Genomic DNA, 13697 nt, shown 5'->3' with positions numbered 1-13697 from the left:
GGGACTTAAGAGGTCTTCATAGGATTTGTTTCCATGATTATCTTCACAACATATGTCTATTTTATAATGAATCAACTGTCTGGATTTGTTTTCTGAAACCTTCCTTGCAGTGACAGAGATGGCCCTAGAATAATCTTGCATTCCCTACTGTCCAGAATCATTGAGACAGCCAGGGGTTTGTTTTCTCTAGATTTAGACCTAATGAACGGTTCTGGAAGGAAGATCAAGCTGCAGGAAAGGTGAAGTTCAAACAATGAAAAACGCAGGGATCGTGATATTTAAAATAACCTCTTTCTTTTTTTCTAACAGTTATAATCCTCTTGTAACGATGCAGAAAATGCTCTGGAGCTGACTGGAAGCTGAGCTAAAGCTAATGGTTGCAGTATTTGATTAACTGAGGTACTCAGCCCCATGAGGTATATTGATTTTCAGATGTGCTGATTGTATGCCCTTTTGACAGCACTGGAGGCAGCTGTCTAAATTTGTGAAAGTTTGGATTAAAATCTAGACTGTTCTCTAAACATTCAGCCACATATTTGAAGCAAAAAAATCACAGATCCTTAATTGATTCATTGTGCAAGCTTAGACATGGATACAAATTTGTTGGAATACAGTATCATTCACAAGCTATGCAGAAGAAGAGATGTCTCAATGCCTGGCATCACCAGCGTAGCATTCTGTTCTCTTACACAGAGCTGGGAATGTCTTGGTGGAATCGGGATTGATATAAGACAGTGATGAATATTGAGGTGGGAGCAATGGAGCACAAGTAAAAATCTCTTCTGCATTTAAAAGGAAATTAATGCATTTAAGAAAAAAACACCCCGAGGTGTTTTCTGACCACTCGGAGCAGTTGCCTGCTGGCTGCATCACAAGGAATTTGAAAGCAAACATTTGAGTGCTTTACGAATCAAGCCTCTTTCCTGTCCAGCCAGCTCGCTGTGTAAACCCTGTCCTACCCTGGGGTTTACACAACATCCCATAGCCACAGCAGAGGTGCATGTAAGGGCAGTTAAGCACAAGAAAACCTTTACATATAACTGGGCTGGCCCATGACCACACAGACTCTACTGCAGCACAGTCCCTATCTCACCACTTTGGTTATAAGGATTTTGTGGCAGCTGTGATGAAAAGCCTTGCTAATATCAAGGTGAAGAACAGCAACTGCTCCCCCTTGTCCTATGCACTAGACTGTTTTCTTTCTGCATGGGAGTAAGACCCACCTTAAAAAGGCAAAAGTAACTGTAGAAACGCGTGTGAAAATGGATTAGTATATAATCCCTTGTTGGGGGGGGGTTGGTCTGCTATTATACTGCTCGTGTGAGTGACTGAGTGGGTGAGTGGGAGACATTTGACTTCACAGCCCCATCCAGATATGACAGTCCCCATCAGCACAGCACCCACCCAGTGTGTGAACAGGAAGCCAACTCAGTGCCCAGAAAAAGGGGTTTGGGCTTTCTGGTCTTTTCTTCTAATTAAGGATCTTGAATTTAAAGCAAGACCTTGCTGCCTTCTCTGAGTGAGATGTAGGTATGTTTGGCTCTGTACCATTACAGGAGCAATGGCAAATCACTTATAATGCTCTGAAAGCTGTGTGAGTGGTACATTCCCTGGTGTGGTACACACAGACCTTGTTAGCGAAATCTGGTTCGTGCTGGGAGCCCTGCCTGTCTGCTAATAGCACCATTAATGGGGAACATGAGAGGCATTTTTCATAATTATACTACTGGAAAGAAACTAAAAATCACTTAGCTACAGGGCTGCAATCTGAGCATGCTCTCCTCCTCCCTCACAGAACCACAAATCTGACTAAAACCTGATGCTAAAGCTTCAAGCCAGATGCTAGCAGGGGCTGTCTGCTGCTCTGGTACCTGTAGTCTCTCCTCTGCTCCCCTGCATCCTCTCAGCATCCTCAGCTCCCCAAGATATTGGGCAGTGCTCAGAGACATGGCACATTTCTGAGTTTAAAGGAACAACATCAGCTTAAAGCCTGAGCCTTTAGAGAAGGAATTAATTTGGTGTTTGTACCGAGCTCAGCCACCCCAACCACCCTGATGGTAAATCTGGCAATGACATTTTCCTGTCTTGAGGAAGGTTTCCTGCCCAACCTGCTGCTGAGGTCAGGAGGGATATAGTTAATGGAAACTACAGCGACAAGCTGCCATAAAGATGTAAAGAAACTGAAAAATAGTGAAAGAACATTCTGCTATTTCTCCATGCAAGCAGAGACAGAAACTGCCAGTAAACATCTTGGGCACAAGTATGAGCAGAAGTATCCCGTGCTGCTTCAAAAAGCTCCCAGGCAGGAGAGATGCTAGAAGTGATGTGGTGGTTCACCCCATTTGTAACAGCTGCAGTTGCTTCCAGTCGTGAAAACTAAATATTTGTGCATAGATACCGAGTTACCTAGGTCATTTTCATTTCAACTGCATCATGTCCCCACTTCTCCCCCACCTCTCCCCTGAAATACTTGAGTCTTTGTGCTTTTTGCCTCATGGCAGCGTCTGGTTTGGAAGCACATCAGAGTGCTGAGGGCAGTTTATACTGTTCCCAGTAAGGCTGGAACTTCAACATTTTAAGAATTAATTACAAATACTTGCTGATTGAGGTAAACACACAACTGCAACGCAACTGCCAACAACTATCTTTTGCACGTCAGCCACTTATAAGGGCAACTGTGCTATAAACTGCGCTCCGAAAAACCCTGATTAATTTTTATCCCTTGCCCTCTGCTTGCCCCTTCAAGGGAAGTCAGCTCCTCTGTGCAGGGTTTGGACTCCAGGGTAGCCTGGATGCCTCTTTGAGTATTATCCACAGAGGCAGAGGAGTCAAGCAGGACAAGAACAGCAGCACGCACTAGTCACTGGCCCAAGAATATATAGCCTTAACTTCTGATTGCCATTTTTTTCTTTGTATTTATTTAAAACGCCCTGAACCAAAGTAAGACAGTGTATTCATCTCCATCTCCTCCAGACACAGAGCCAGGAATGGTGAATATTTTCCATTTCAGGTATTTGACAAGAATACTCCAAATGTATTGTTTTGATGGTCTTTCAGAGAGGAAAAAGCATTTATCCACTCAGATCCAACAAGGCATTGTGATCAAGAGTGTCCATGTTTCATCTGCCCCTGGGGTACCAGCAGCTCTGCAGGCAGTCTGGAGGAGGGGAGCTGCCTGCATGCCTTGCCTGCAATGCAGTGTGTGCCATGCCTGAGGGCCAAATTCCCTTGCTCCTTTGGGACAGCCCACAGAGGGGAACAGGGACAGGGATGGGGATGAGAGTCCCCCCATGAGCGCCACATGGCCACCTCTCCTGGCTGACAGCCCCCCCCGGACATAGCCCAGCCCCTGCCCTGGTAGGGAGGGCACTGCCAACATATTGTGACAATTTTATCCAGTTGCTAAGCAGCTGGGTCCCGGGACACAAATACAGTGAAAACAAGCTGTCCCAAGGGAAAACGGCTGCTCCGGGAGGGCAGGCCTGGCCCTAGACCTGTGTCTGCCTCTCCTCTCCTCTCTCAGGCACATGGTTTCATGGGGCTGTGCCAGCGTCTGCCCCAGTTAACCGAGCACTGGTGGTTGCATGTGCAAGGCTTTCGGAAGGGGCTCTGGTCCAAGCTGAGTTGTCTCCTCAAGGAGCTGTTAGCCCATGACTGCTCACAGAAGGCTGAGGGAGCAGATCCAGCTCCTCCAGTCCCTTCAGCTGTGGCCGTGTCTATAGAAGGCAACACTAAGCACCGCTGGGACCAGATAGCAAAGCCATGTCCAGCTCTGCAGCCCAGCACTCAGGGCACCCGCTCCTCGGTTTCAGCAGTTTCTGCTGCTCTTGGGTTAAGGGTGTTATGGCAAGTGTGCTTGTATGAACAGCAGGACCATGAAACCATACTTCTAAATACTTGCATACCGCCTCTTCCACCCCTGAACTCTCAAAGGTCTACCTTGTTTCAGTGCAAAGCATAGTATCCCCCAACACAGGGAGCTGAGAAGACCCCTACCACCACATCATGGTGTCTCATATCCCGGTGGTTAGAGCAGAAACAGGAGATCCAGGCTCAAAACCCTCAAGCAATTCAAATTACATTTGCCTTTCTCCAGTCTGCTCTAGTTGTTAGACACTCACCTTTTCTGCATCAGTGTAAGAGCCATATCGAAGGCTGTCTGCCATCCAGGAGTTAATCTACAGGACCTTTAGAAGGAGGCATCCTTTCCATGCAGCATGCAAGAATGGGAAGTGTCACACCTCAGAGGGCATCTGGGGACACAACAGTGTAGCAAACCCATTTATTGTACAAGGGGGCACCAACACAAGTCTTCAGGGATGCAGCCACACAATGCCCTTGGTCATCCAGCAGCAGGCTGCCAGAACGGGCATCTCAGCATCTGCTCTAGCTTGAAAACAGATTATCTGGGGCCACAGAGAGTGGATTTATCATGGCTGATCCCATTCATTTCCTAGAGGACATGCCAAGAGACTGAAATAGAAATGGGGTCAGCAATTAAGAGGGTAGCTCTCCGTCACTTTCACAGTATGTTGATATGACAATGGCTGGTTTACATATTTACCTGATAAATAGCTTACTGAAGGTTTTAGGAGGACATAGATCAAGGAGAGTGGAAACAAACCTTGAGGGGCTGTTGCGCAGAAACTGCCATCCTCACAGATTTATAGTCCATCATGAAAACATGCATGAGAGAGCTGGAGAGTATGGAACTCTGCCTGGGGATGGGTGATGGACCAACAGAGCTTGTGGGTCAAGGTCAAAGGGAGAACAGTGATGGGGGACATTACTGTGGGGGTCTGCTACAGGCCGCCGGATAAAGAGGACTCTGAATGAAGCACTCTAGACAGATAGGAACAGCTTCAGGCCCTTGTTCTCAAGGGGAACTTCAACCACCCTGACATCTGTTGGAGCAATGGCACAGCCCAGCACAAGCAATCCAGGAGGTTCCTCGATTGTGTGGAAGACAACTTCCTTCTGCAAGTAATAGAGGAACTGACAAGGAGAGGTGCCATGCTTGACCTTGTGCTCACCAACAGGGAAGGGCTCGTTGGGAATGTGGCACTGCAGGGCAGCCTTGGATGCAGTGATCACGAGATGGTTGAATTTGAGATCCTCAGGACAGTGAGAAGAGCGTGCAGCAAGCTCACTGCCCTAGACCTCAAGAGAGCAGACTTTGGCCTCTTCAGGAACCTGCTCAGTAAGGTTCCATGGGATATAGCCCTAGAGGGCAGGGGGGCTCAAGACTCTTGGTTGATATTCAAGGATCACCTGCTACAAGCCCAGAGGTGTTACATCTCAACAAGAAAATGGGGCAAGAAGGCCAGGAGGCCTTCACGAATGCATAAAGAGCTGCTGAGGAAACTTAGAGGGGAAAAAGAAGTTTATAGAAGGTGGAAGGGAGGACAGGCAGACAGGGAGGAATACAGGGACATTGTCTGGGACATGGTCTAATGTGAGGTGTCCCTGTTCATGGCAGGGGGGTTGGAACTAGATGATCTTGAGGTCCTTTCCAACCCTAACTGTTCTATGATTCTATGCTATAGATTCCTTCTGTCTAAGGAAGGTTTTCTTCATGTCCGTGGGGAAAGGAAAGTGGATGAATGGCAGTCAGCTGCAGTCTCAGCTCAGTTTTCTGTCCCACCAGGCTTAGCTGAGGAGTGGCTGACTTTAAACCTCACGAGGTTGTCATATATGCAGTATTTTCTTGAACTGGGGTTGCCAAACATCTAAGCAGAAGAAACAAAGGCTGAGAAGTGTCCTTATGAAGGTGCCACGATGGCAGTGACCCAGTGTCCTATGATGGAGCCAGGAGTTCTGGGACATCTTTAGTACCACCACCACAAGGGCTGTTTCAGTTCCTGATCCTTTTGGTTTTGGCAAGTCCAGCTTTCTCTGCAGCTCATGGGTATTACCTCTCCAACAGAACCCACAGCGCTCTTTTAGGGAAATGTTATTTCTTCCCGAGGCAGGAAATTTCAAGCTTGTCAAAGCACTTTTCTGAGCCAAAAAGAGCTACAGTAGAGAAATCTTGATCGAAAACAGGTGCAAGGCTGGCTGGATGGCTGAAAAAGTGCCACAGTGCAGTTTGTATAACCCCTGGGGGAAAGACATGTTCTCAGTGTGAGGGAAAGAAAATAAGCACTGCATTGAGTGTGACTTGGTGAGCCTGCAAGGAGCCAGGGAGCGATGGCTCCCTCCGCAGCTCGCACTGCGGTCTGCAAACGTCTCATTGCAAGTCTGGCTTCGCTGGGTGGCAATCCAGCCTGCATGGCCCACAAAGGAACAAGCGTGCTGTTTCCTCCTGCCAGTGCAGTGAAAGTGTATGAGCTGTAAACAGACGCAGTTGTCATGGGTTTAAGCCTTGGGAACCAGAAGCAAAGGCTCCATCCCTGCTCCAAAAGGCCTAAGAAGAGACCTGTTTGTCAGGGGGACTGACGGTCCCACAGAGCTCACTGATGTCAAGGAACAATGGATGGGCAAGTCCTTCTAGGAAAAGGAGGCCATCTATATGCAGTTTCTGGGGATGGGACACTTGTCTTCATTGTTTTAGCCTATAAAGACCTCCAGTAAAAACATTTAAGCTGATCAAACCCTATGGATGGCATTGGAAAGAAACTTTCTCAACTTGCTATAAATTTTGCATATGAGCTGACCTCATGCTCTTCCATGCATATCCTAGAGGGCAGCTATTTAACTTCTGCATTGGCTATAAATAGATGCCAATTTGGAAGTAGAAAAGGTCTCATATCAAAGGCCATCTGAAGAGCTGTGCAGACAAAGTGGCTTTGTTGCCAGGATCCAGACATGTTGCACCCCTAATACCCCCATAAGGATGGTGAGAGGGGCTGGGTGGGCAGTGACTGGACCCCTCTGCTCTGGATGGATGCAGAGATGTACCCACAACACCCAAGGCACAAGGACAATATGCCTGTGTAAGGCAAATGTGGCCCCATCCTTATTTCCCCCCATAGACCACAGCAATTTTCTCCAGCAAGGTGCCATTACCGTACAACCTGGGACATGAGACAGCCCAGAAGGCACCAGGCAAGGTATCTCCACCCTCGTTATGGTGGAAAGACATGGTCTGTGATTTGGGCTCACTAAAAGATGCTTCATGTGGGGTGGAAATCATTCCACTGCTGCTCAGAATGTCGATCTGCATTAGAAAGGTGCCTTCGCTGCTGGCAGCCTTTACGGTTGTGCTGCCAGTGCCACACAAATTCATCTTCTCCAGCAGCCTCTGAGAAAGGGAGAATTGCCAGCTTTTTTGCTGGAAGTTTCAGCTTTTACGTTTACAGAGAATATCTATAAAAATGGCATTTGAGCAGGCCTTAAAGGTGCAGGAACCAGGGTACAAATAAACACCAACCCCAGTTTATAGGGTTTTGAAGTCTAAACCCTTTGATAATTTTAGTGGCCCTAATTCATGGCTTGTGAATGCTTTGATGTGTTGTTCCTGCTCCTGACATAAAATAACCCTACATTGGCTGTGTTTACGGGCAGGGATTTCCTTCCCTAATAAATGATTGAAAGTGTTCAGACAATTAAGTCTCCAAAGCTGTTAATTCAGCAGTTTCCCTGATCACTAACAACCAGCTCTTAAGAAACATTAACACCAAACTAACACAAGGTGGGAATTAGTGCTTTATAGACACTTGAAGACCTAACATTAGTTTTCTAGTGCTGCATTTTTAAACTAAGTGGTATTCCTTTTCTTCACGTAGTCCCTCTGCTCTTGGGCATCTCTCAGATGCATAGACAAGGGGGGGAGACATGGAAAACCACTACTTCAGAGGTATATTAAGTTAGGTGTATGTGCTTTATATAAAGTATGTATTATAAATAATGATTTTTTCTATTTTTTTTTTATTTTGTTTACATGTAGGACAGCTTGTGTACAAGGCTTCAGTCACAACTCCCAGTAGTGAGGCATCTGGTCCCATAAAGGTACTGACAGCCAAGTTTTGGCACGCCATGCATGGATTATCCAGTTTCACATTAGCTGAGGTAGGGTACCAAATCCCCAAGCCTGCTCTGCACAGACAATTGCCTGTAGTCACACACCCACCTCTGTCCCAAGGGGGAAATTCAGTTTCTCCAGTTACTCAGTAACACAGTGGGCTTGAAAAGCCAACAGAAATACACCATAGGTGTCATAGACCCCTGAGGGGAAAGACTTAGGCACATGTGTGTGTGTCTACATGGGGAGCCTGGATGTGGTGGCTGCAAGAAGAGCCCACTTGGCCACTGCCTGCAGCAGGCAGGGAACCAGCCATTGTGGGTGCTCTCCATCAATGAACCCATCATGCCAAAGGCCCTAACAAACTTCCATCACTTGTTTTGCTTCTAAATGGGAGCCAACCTTCAAGTCCCTAAATATTGGCCAAACGACTGGGCCAAGCAGGCAACAGCAAATGCAGAACTCCCAGCAAAATACCTCTTTTTTTTCCAGTTGGTGCCTTTGCAATGTAGGTTGGTGGAGCCCCTACAGTGTTGAAACAAGGAACCAGCTGTCCCTGGTTTCCACCCATAGACCTGAAGGATGCTCTGCACCCTGCAGGTATTTGCTGCTTACTTCTATGTTTTTAGATTTCATCCTTCGTGTACATTGCACACGTAGTTTTGTTCTCAGTCAAATTTGCATTAGACAGCAAAACAAAAATATCCCAGGCATTTTTTGCCCCTTCCTGGTGTCTCTCTTTATTCCCAGTCCCTGCAAGCCTCAGACACCCTGGGCAGCTGCTGAAGCCAGTTAAAATTATGCTTAAAGTTTAGCATTTGGCTTTTCTGGTCTGAAAGCCAGCTGTAGGCCAAGCAGCATTGATTCAGATGACTTACAGGGGTGTGCTGCAAGTCAAGAGGGCTCTCAGTGCTCCTGAGGCTGAAATCAGATGCTCCAGCTATGTTTTGGCTTCGGTGAAGCACAGTGTCCTCCTCTGCTCCAGCTGGCTGTGCCGGCTGCTGCACCAGGATGAGATGCTCTGCGGTGGGGTGAATCTCAGAGCCCAGTCATGCCCCCCTGATCCAGGTGGGTCTGCCCCACAGATCATCTGGAAAGCCACAAAACTGACCATCAATGGGACATCATCAGTGATAATCCTGTGTTCAGTTTTGCTCCCCCTCACCACAAGGCAGATATTGAGGTGCTGGAGCATGTCCAAAGAAGGGCAACGAATCTGGATGAAGGGTCCAGAGCACGAATCTTACGAGGAATGGCTGAGGGAACTGGGGTTGCTTAGTTTGGAGAAAAGGAGGCTCAGGGGAGACCTTATTGCTCTCTACAACTACCTGAGATTGTGGTGAGGTGGGTGTCGGTCCCTTCTCCCAACTAACAAGCACACAGGACAAGAGGAAATGGTCTGAAGTTGTGGCAGAGGAGTTTTAGACTGGATATTATAACACTTCTTCACCAAATGGGTTGTCAACCACTGACACAGGCTGCCCAAGGAAGTGGTGGTGTCACCATCCCTGGAGGTATTTAAAATACATGTGTATGTGGTCCTTAGGGACATCATTTAGTGATGGACTTGCCAGTGCTAGGCTAACAGCTGGACTTGGTGATCCTTGAGGTCTTTTCCAGACCAAACAGTTCTATGATTCTACGGGATTTAGAGCCGAGCCCATTTTGCAGGTAGATCCTTGCAAGCACTGAGGCTGTTGAACTCAAAACCTATTTTAAATGCGGTAGCAGTAACTCAATGCATATGGAGTTTTAAATAACAAAGTTCTGGATCAACTAAAAATCTTTCAGTGCACCTCTCCAGTAACAACTTGTTTATGTGCCATGTGCTTTTCCTCTCTCTTTAATTGGGTCATAATTACTCTGCTTACAATGCTGTGTGTGCTGAATGCACTCACACATCTTGCCCACTCTTCTTGAGACAGTCTGGCGGCTCGGATCTCATTCTTCCCCATCCATCACTAGGGCAGGTTTGCAGCTGCTTGGCCCTGCGCAGGTGTCTCAGCTGCGTGAGCAGAGCAGGGAACTGAGGATGCAGAAGCTGTGTGATGTACCTCAGCCCTGTCTTGATGCAGAGGGAAGCTCTAGAATGGTGGATTTCCTCCTTTTGTGGGGCAGGAACCTGGTTCACTCCCCCACCAATCACAGTGCCTTGTCTCCCCAGGGTGGGTGAGGCTGTGGGGTGGGCACGGTGCTGTCCTGGAGGCTGAGACACCACTGTGCTGGCAATCAGCTCTCCCAGCCATGTGGGGACCAGTGGCACACACAGCTCCCTGTGATGGGCGAAGCAGGAGAGCGCTTCTGAAATGATGGGTGCAATGTGTCCTAAAACCCCAATTTTTAAATTGGAAGTTTAATAATTTCTTCCATAAGTATTTCTACTGCCTGGCCAAAAAAGATGCCTAAAATTAGCTTTCCCTGATACAGACATTTTTGTCATATTTGGTGCATTCCTATCTGAACGTTGAAAGTCAGCTGTTTGGGCTGGGTTACGGGGACCAATCTGTTTGTAACTATACCGATCTGGCATTGTTAGCCCTGGAATTAATAGCTTTTTTATCTGTCTGCATCCTCTGCTCATTTTTTCCATACTAAGAGAGTGCCAGAGGAAGCATTATAAGGGCTATATAATTAAAACCAGAAGTGCCTCCCAGTGAACTTAACAGTAAATGCTAATGGTATTTCTAGCAAAAGCAATGCCTTGGGGAGCTCATTGCAAATGAACTAAGAAGGACTCAGCGCTGTTGGTTTTATGGATTTTAACTGAATCTGTACATTTGAAAGGGGGAAGATTTGGGTTTTTTTCATGTCATTTGAAGTCCTCTCTAAATGCATTCACTGACTGCTGGGTAAAGCCTGTGAGACCAGATTCAGAAGCCACCCCTGATTCTGTTGTTTCTTCTCTCACCAGGATTTTTCCATCACGACCCAGTTTTTCCATCTCTTTTCTGGTTCTACACTGGAGAAAGCCGCTTGTTTTCAGGGAGTGGTGCTGGAGTGAGAAAGAGCTGGGCTCTGGTGTGATGAGAGGGCAGTGGGAGGCTGGTGACCTTGTGGTCCCCAGTGTCCATCTCTGGGCTGATGCCAGCAAAGAGACTGAGGGCTGGCCCTGATCATCTTAGAGCTCTGCACCCTTTAGGGTGGAAAATAAAGATGTTGAGAGAGACAAAAATAACCTATTTAAAGAATGCCCACAAAAATCCAGTGGTCTCGGAATGGCTGTGCTGTGCAAATACTTCTGTGCCTGGTTTTCCAGGCATGTGTGAGAATTTTGCACAGGGAGTTTTAAGCAGTGTTTTAGGAGGCTTTGCTGTACCTGGTGAAGCCTCCCTGTGGCCTGGCCACTGAGATGCTTGCTGCGGGGATGGGGGCTCTGGCAAGAAGGCAGAACATTGGGAAGCAGGTAACAGCTCAAGATGAAATGTTTTCCTGCACTGAGGGGCATGAGGATCACACCAGGGGGATGCAGATGGGCTCTGGTGCTTGGCTTACATGCTCCTGACAGCTGAACGCCTCGTAGGGAAAGCTTCCCATGCTGGCACGGGGCCTTTCACTGAGCTGCTTCTGCAACAACAAACTGGGATGCTGGGGAGGGAGCCGGGAAGCCTTCCTTTAAAAGGCCAAGCCCAGTTCTGGAGCAGGCTGGCCTGGAGGTGAGCAATATAGTGACCACCTTGACAGCCCCAGTTCCTGCTCTGCCCGTCAGCACCAACCTCCTCCTAGAGCCCTGGAGAGCCTGTATAACCCAAAACGGATGGATGGCTGCTAGAAGTGATCTAAGCCAGTCACTGTTTGGGCAGGGACAGGTCTTCTCAGTCAGTGGAGGATGGCTGTAGGTTTGAGGGACCTGGCCTGGCGCTTGGGCAAATTCCTGCCATGCTGGGAATGCAGGGAGCAAACATCATTCCTGGCAGAGAGATGCTGGACATGTCAGTGACAAGGGACTGCACAGGGCTACAGGTCAGACGCTGATTCATCTAAGTCATAAAGCAAGCTTTGCTTGCTCCCAGCCAGGACTGGTTTTGAACCAGCTGGTGGAAAGACAATCCAGGAGCATCCTTAGCTCCTTGGTAAGCTTGTTCTTAGTCGTCTGTGCTCTTGCAATGTTACTGGTGAACTGTGAATGGTGAGGAGCTTCCCTGGTGCTGTTGCTGGAGTTCATCAATCAGTTGAGTTGGTACCAAAATTTGCAGGTTGACCCAAAGCTTGGGTGGTGGTAGAGACATGGTGGAACTTGACCAAAGGTAGGGCAGTCAGAGTTATTTATTCTAGCATTGTCTTCCCCTTTCTCAACTCCTTTTAGTGGTTTCTGGAGGAAATACAGCCAAGATATGCATGAAATTCAATATGCTGAGTGTGCCTCGGTGCAAGGAAGCACCTGACATCTAGCTATATTATTAAAATGTCTTGCAACTTTACATCTTCATGCTGATACGATGCTGTGTGACCTTCAGTGACAGCAAGACCGTTCTCTCGGTGAGATGAGAGCCAGGGAGGACAAAACACAGAGGACAAGCAAGAAGCAGTACTCCTGCGCTGGCAGGGCAGTGGGCCAAGAAACTCTCATCTATTGGTACTTCTGCTGTGACTTTGGCCAGATTCAGTTCCCAGAGCCAGCTCAGTGTGTCTGAGGCTGCAGGTCATGGGATGTGCTGAAGGGCTTGGAGGCAATGGCACAGCCCTGGGCAGCAGCTACGGGCAGCTCAGTCCCTCCAGCAGTTGCTGGTCGCTGCAGGCACTGCTGCCAGGCTGGTGGGAGCACCCATCACTGTCAGCAGCTTGGCTTCTCCAGGACAGAGAAGTGAAAAAGAAGCTGTAATTACTGGCCACAGACATTTGCTCGGGCAAACATCTGTGCTCTGGCCAAAGAGGGGTGGAAGCCAAAGGGTTCAGTACAACACCCAGGCCAGAGCAGGCTCTCTTACACATAAGCTTATGGGCACACACCAGAATTTTCCTTCTTGGTAGATGTAAGCTCTGGAAAACGTGGCAAGGGGAGCAGGACATTCGGTCAACCCTTTAATAACAAACAGCTGTCATAAAGCGTGGGCTTCCTACAAGTTTGCCACCAAGCTCTCGTAGCAAGGAAATGTCAGGGTGGAGAGGGTCCATGTGGTGAGTCTTCTCCTCCCATATGAACATCGTTCCTTCTTCCACCACCTCTCTTTCTTCTCCTGTTTCTGCTGCAATGGTGCACAGCACTGCATCTTTTCGTAACAGAAAACAATCCCTGTGACATACTTTATATCTAGCTGCAAGTTGGAAATTTCCAGAGGCTGCCTTCACTCTGGTTATTGGATCACAGAGAACAAGCCCAGGAGGCGAATAGCCAGATGAACTTCAGGGTCGCCAGCACTCTTGCCGCTTTTGGTAACAAGGGAAGCTGAGGTTGAGGTCCAGCCCTTGTGTAAGCCTCTGGTTGGTCACTGAAATCATTGAACCATCCAAAACACACAGAAGACTCGTTCCCTCCCCCATCCATCTAATTTTGTTTTTCCTTTATTCCCTTGTTCACTTTGGAAACCAGCATTATAGGAAAACTGCAGTAAGCTATTTTCGGGGCAGCTACATGGGTTTTGACTTGTTGGCATCCCAGTAAAATCCTGACCTGCCAAGGGCATTTAGCCCAGTATCTTGGTCCTGTATGAGGTCCAAGTTTCACATCCATTAGGCAGTAGAGCTGATGATAGAAGCTGTGATTTAGAGGTTGCCTAATGGAATCCTCTGCCCCAGA

The sequence above is a fragment of the Neopsephotus bourkii genome, unplaced genomic scaffold, assembly GCF_033783945.1.
Source record: "Neopsephotus bourkii isolate Nb327-2 ecotype Australia unplaced genomic scaffold, CSIRO-AGI_Nbou_v1 NB_1767, whole genome shotgun sequence".
Taxonomy (NCBI): Eukaryota; Metazoa; Chordata; class Aves; order Psittaciformes; family Psittacidae; genus Neopsephotus; species Neopsephotus bourkii.
The sequence above is the reverse complement of the archived record's forward strand: the minus strand, read 5'-3'. Positions refer to the sequence as shown.